The sequence below is a fragment of the Gossypium hirsutum genome, chromosome A12 (genome assembly GCF_007990345.1).
Source record: "Gossypium hirsutum isolate 1008001.06 chromosome A12, Gossypium_hirsutum_v2.1, whole genome shotgun sequence".
Lineage (NCBI taxonomy): Eukaryota > Viridiplantae > Streptophyta > Magnoliopsida > Malvales > Malvaceae > Gossypium > Gossypium hirsutum.
Genome location: NC_053435.1, coordinates 22,118,373 through 22,124,305, shown reverse-complemented (window position 1 = coordinate 22,124,305; position 5,933 = coordinate 22,118,373). Strand labels below are relative to the sequence as shown.

Genomic DNA, 5,933 nt, shown 5'->3' with positions numbered 1-5,933 from the left:
CTAGCATACCTCATTTTTTAATATTTTCCATGCCTTGCTAAGTTCCAATGCTAATTGGCAACTATCCTGCAAAGACGAAGGGAAAAAATGTTCTTGTCTGGCATTGGATTCTCTTGGATAACCTGACGTTCTTAATGGGAAGACATAATAGAAACCACTAAACCACTCTAGGATCTAGAACTTAAAACATTATTTATCTTCGGCAATGCTTAAGTTACAGAAACAAAAAACTGCCAACACAATGGTTTTTCAAGTCATACCTCAATGGCCATACATCCCCCTTGACCCATATTTGACTGCATTGCATGGATAAAATCGCCAAGCAAGGTTACGCTCCCCCTTCCCCAAGTTAGTGAGGATGTTCGGTCATATATGTCACGTCGAAGAATCATATCTTCATCAGTAGCAAGTAACAAATCTATCACATTATTGCACCGACCATTGAATATTTGAATTAGCCTCTCCTTTTTACCTGCAGAAAAGATGAAATTGAGAAGCAAAAATCATTAGAAACAAAATTTGAAATCAATAATCAAACCCTGTAATATGTTGGGAACATTCAGCATGACCACTCTTAGCAATTGACAATTAAAGATGTCCGCATTTGGGAAAAAAATTTATATTTAATTCTAAAAAATAAAACACGAGGTTATCTGCCATTGGTACCCACACCACTAGTAGTTCCTTGTGAAATGCATAATACTGCATCTTTCCAGCACCAATATCCGAGGAAACGAAGTACTCCTTGTGTCCCAAAAATACACTGTACCTTCACGGAGAAGTTTCAATGTAAGCAACTACATGAGGCAAAGCCCTAATACATTCTAATACATCCTAAGGTTTGAAAAAGAACACACACAATGTAAAGTGGTGAGGTCAATCATTTAATGCAAAACAAGATGGAACTTACCAAGCAGATTCAATACAAGCAGGCACAAAATTTGCAATACCGGTAGAGCAACTGTAGCCCGAGTATATAGCTTCAGTTAAGTTGGTCCTCATCTAAAAAGAAAATTCACAAACTATAAACACCACTTCAACTTTTCAAGGTTGACCAACTAGTCACAAGATAATCAGTGTCTCCACTAGTGAGAACTTGTTGCATTTAGATCTTGATTTGGTTCTATGACGAGCGATTAAATGAAAATAATACATGTAGCTGACCAAAGTTTAGAATTTAAGGATTAGTTTCTAAGTTTGTTTTCTGTTGGCACTAAGGGACTATACAGTCCCATTCTCATTGCAGTCAGCTCTTGTTCCCGTATACCTGATCTCTTAATAGAATTCAACTGTCCTAATTGTTTCAGCAACTGGTTCTGCTTCGACGCAACTTAAGGAAAAACTTCAATTTTTCAAGGATATGTTGTCAAACCAAGCTTTGGAATAGCCTGCTAAAAATCCAGTATCTAAACAAAGGTTGCATTTTATGTGTACACTTTTTGGATAAATGAGATCATACTTGTTTAAAAAAAGATAAGAGATTCAATATCAACTTTTGTTAATGAGGTTTAATAAATCTTCTTTGAGAATAAGCAACACTTGATAAATGAAGCATCTTTAGATCCTTTAGTAAAGATTTATATAAATTCTCATCTTGTCGCATCATTATTGATCAGGATGGTCTAACAAATCATAGAAACTAATTAATATATTTGGACTAGTAAAGTTTTAGTTTACTATTCACGTGATTCAACAATACAAATGTATACTTTCGGTTTACCATCACACATGATTTAACCATACTAATATATGCATTATACAAACTAGAGGCAAAGATGATAATTTTCGATATAAAATTCTTACCAAATATAATATTCTTAGCATTTAGAAATTAATTGTTTTCTCATCCATAGTCTCAATATGATATTTGTTATAATGTATAACTTTTTTAAAAATAATAATTTCTTTGAGACTGAATAGAATATAATGCATTAATTATCACTTTCCTTCTTTAGATAACAATGTATTAGCTCTTTTTAGAGCCTTGAATTTATTTTGTACTATGAAAGGTTAACATGTTTCATTATCACATTGAATATAGGGTAACAATAAATTAGCTTTTCTAGAGCCTTAAATAATTTTGTACCATCAATGATTGGCTCATTCATTACCAAACAAGAAAAATGCTTCTTTATCTGTATGGGTAATCTGAATTGTTGTATTGTGTAGATGATATATGTTTCTTTTCCTTTAAGAAATATTCAACGATAAGTACATAACCAACGACTTTTATAAATTGTCTCTCTTATTTGAAGGTTTATATTAAGAACTATTGTTATTCTATTATTTATCTCTATATCTCTATTTCTAATGGTGAGAAGAATTATTACTAGTAAGAAATCAAATAATTAAGCAATTAGTGTCACAATGCACAAAAAGGATGCAATTCATACCTAATGTTTACATGTATGATAGATACACAACCAATAACCTTTAATTCATACTGTATTAATAACATAAGTTATCTCCACTCCTTATATTTTGAGAATTTTTGTTTTCCTCTTATTTATCTTTTAAAAAATTAAAGTTAATATATTTTGAATTTAGTTTTTTTTAATAAACTTAATATTGAAAATATTAAATGATAAATTCAATTCTTTTTTTTTAAAAAAATTATATGATGTGAAAATTTATTATGGTCATTAAAACACATTTAAAATAATTTATTAAACACATGTAAAAACACTTACTGATAGGCAAAAGATTGTTCAAATAGAGTCCAACAAAGAAAAAATTAGTCTTCAGAAGGAAAAGAAATAACTCATCCAAACCATTTGACTAGGCTAGGAAAAGAAATAACACATGAAAAAACACTTACTGATAGGCAAAAAATTAGTCGTTAACGATGTAACGGTAAGTTGACGTGACATGTCAGATAATAATTTCAAACAAAACTTTTAGGTTAAAATATACTATTGGTCCCTATAATTTTTTTTCATTTCGAGCAATTTTTTTATCTTCTTTTAACTTTCATTTTTTTTCTTTATTTTCCATTCTCTTCTGCTTCTCCTTCTATTTTCCTCACTTCTCCATTTCTTTTAATGTAGTTTTTTTATGTTTTCCATTTGATAAATTTTTTTATGTTTATGAAAAAAGAAAAGGTGAAAGCTAAAACTAAAATAAAACTTGCTTCGCATATTCTCACCCTGCAATTACAAACCCTCATCATCCATAATCGTTTTAACGAATCAATTTGGATCTCTCAATGACCTAGTTTACAAGATCGACTCACTCGAAGACCTAACCACTCGTGACTTATGGCAGTCCACCCTCAACAAAGTTTTCTAAACCCTGTCCCTCAACCTCCTAACCAACCCCCACGACCACCTTATCTACCTTACCTACAACATTCTCGCCCTCTCGAAACTATGTTGTTTCTCCCTTCAAACTAGCTCTACACTATCAATGTGTAAAATGACCATTATACAAAACTTACCCTCAACTTTACCAAAATCAGTTTGGTTCCATGCTCCCTTTCTCTCTTTAGTTCTTCCATGCTCAGCTTCCAATCAAGCTTGCTTCGGAATATCTAAGAAGGTTTAGATCAATTTTATCGTTTGCTTAATTTTATTCGTCAACAAATAGAAGAAAAAGAAAGAAATAATATACACAATTATGTAAAAATTTGGAAATAGTACGAAATCAACACGGCCTGGACTTCCTCACACAGGCAGACCATACAGCCATGTCCCTTTGGCAAGGTCAAACCATGATTTACACAGGTAGATCACACGCTCGTGCCCATTTAACAGCCTTGACCACTGCCTTACGCAATCGCACATGGGTGTGTCACACGGGCGTGTCACACGGGCGTGTCCCTGCCGAGCCCAAATTTAGTCCTATTCGGAAAAGGCCACTGTTGAGGGCTCTTAGGCATTCCAAAGCCTATAAATACACCCTAAAGGAGGAGGAAAAGGGGATGCACAGGAGGAAGCAAGAAATTGCTCAAGGGAAGTCGATCGATCCATCTCAGAAGCCAGATTCACTATCAAGACTGAAGATCTCCCTTCAAATTCCCTCAGGAGTTTTTGGGTTTTCTTATGTTTTGTTATTTTTATTCCTTTAAGATGTTTTCTTTCATTAGTATGAACTAAAACCCCTAAATACCTAAGGGGAATGAAACCCAAGGCGGATCTTATTATTATTATCTGAATTGTATGATTAATATTTGACTTGTTCTTAATTATGTGTTCTTAATTCTTGTTTTGATATTCCAGGATATTGATTCAAGTTAAGCTCTTATTCAGAGAAGGAATAGACTTTGTCTAAGAGTAAATTTGTCATAATTAAACGGAGTTGGTTCCACGCCTAGATATAAGGTGAAAAGATTTTGCCATATTAGTGTGAAACCTAACAAGGGGATCCATAGATCGAGTTAATGCAACCCTAGGGTGTTAATTAGAAAGAGATTTCAATTATTCAAACTAGGGTTAGACGTTGTTAGTCTCGAGAGAGATAATAATATAACTTAGGGATCTCTACGGAACAAGTTGAATGAGTAAATCGTCCGATTCAGAGTCAAATAACAAGTGAAGTCTAGGTGGATTTTTCCTTAGGTATTGTCTTAATCAATCGAGTTTTCCAAAAAAGTATTTTCCCCATATTTCTTTTCTGTGATTTCTTAGTTTAACTAATTAGTTAGATAAACAAAACCCTTTTTATTTTTTTAGGCTAGATAATAAAAAGAAAGTTAATACTAGTACTTTTAGTTCCTTTGAGTTCGATAATTCAGTCTTGCTAAAGCTATACTACTGTTCGATAGGTACACTTGCCTTCATCGTGATAATAGTTAGTTTCAAGAACAATTCATTATAAATATTTAAAACCTGTCACGAATATCATGTATCAAGTTTTTGGCGCCGTTGCCGGCGACTTAAGATATTAGGAACACTCTATTTTTATTACTTTTTCCATTTTACTTTTATTTCAATTTAAATTTTTATTTTCTTTTCTAATTCTTCACTTATTTTCTTCTGACAGGTTTTTCTAGTTTATGATCAGAAGAAACTGGTCAGGACTACTACTTTTTGACGGTGAGATCGACTGCACAGTTCGCAGGAACCGGAGATAAATAAGACGAAGCCTAAGATACACAGAGGACGAGCAAGAGGACGATACTTCAACCACAACCGAGGGGATGGCTGAAAACCAAGAAAATCTGTTACATCATGCGATTGCTGTTAATCCAGTAAATTAGAATCCTGCTCCACGTACTATGTATGATTATGCTAAACCTTTTTTAATAGGAACTGAATCGAGTATAGTTAGACCTGCTGTAGCTACAAATACTTTTAAACTGAAACCTAACACAATTCAAATGATGCAGCAATTTTTTCAGTTTGATGGTTTGCAGGACGAAGATCCCAACGCTCACTTGGAAAACTTTTTGGAATTCTGTGATACATTTAAAATAAATGGTGTTTCTGATGATGCCATTCGCCTTTGGTTATTCCCTTTTTCTTTGAGAAACAAAGCTAAACAATGGTTGAACTCGTTACCACGAGGGTCAATCAATAGTTGGGAACAAATGACCGAAAAGTTCTTAGGAAAATATTTTTCGCTGGCTAAAACGACTAAATTACGTAATGATACCTCTTCTTTTGTGCAGATGGATTTAGAAACACTCTATGATGCATGGAGAGATATAAGGACCTTTTGCGAAGATGCCCTCACCATGGGTTACCACTTTGGCTACAGGTTCAAACGTTTCATAATGGCCTGAGTCCTTCGACTCGACAAAATGTAACACCCCAAACCCGAAACCGTCATCGGGGTCGAACACGAGGTGTTGACTGGCTTTACCCTCTTACAAAATTTATTTTCCAGACACTGCCCAATCTGTGTACTAGTCGTTTTAAAATTCATATCTTGAGTTTCGTAACTCGAAAATCAGTTTCGTAATTTTTCCCAGAAACTAGACTCATGTGCCCATC

The 5,933-nt window shown here is 33.7% G+C and overlaps 1 non-coding gene across 1 annotated transcript; it reads right to left on the bottom strand.

Annotated features, from left to right (window-relative positions):
• Positions 1–5,575: 5,575 nt before the first annotated feature.
• Positions 5,576–5,681, bottom strand: LOC121211596 (small nucleolar RNA R71). Its single transcript, XR_005906816.1, has one exon. It is a non-coding gene; the product is annotated as a small nucleolar RNA R71 (small nucleolar RNA).
• Positions 5,682–5,933: the final 252 nt, after the last annotated feature.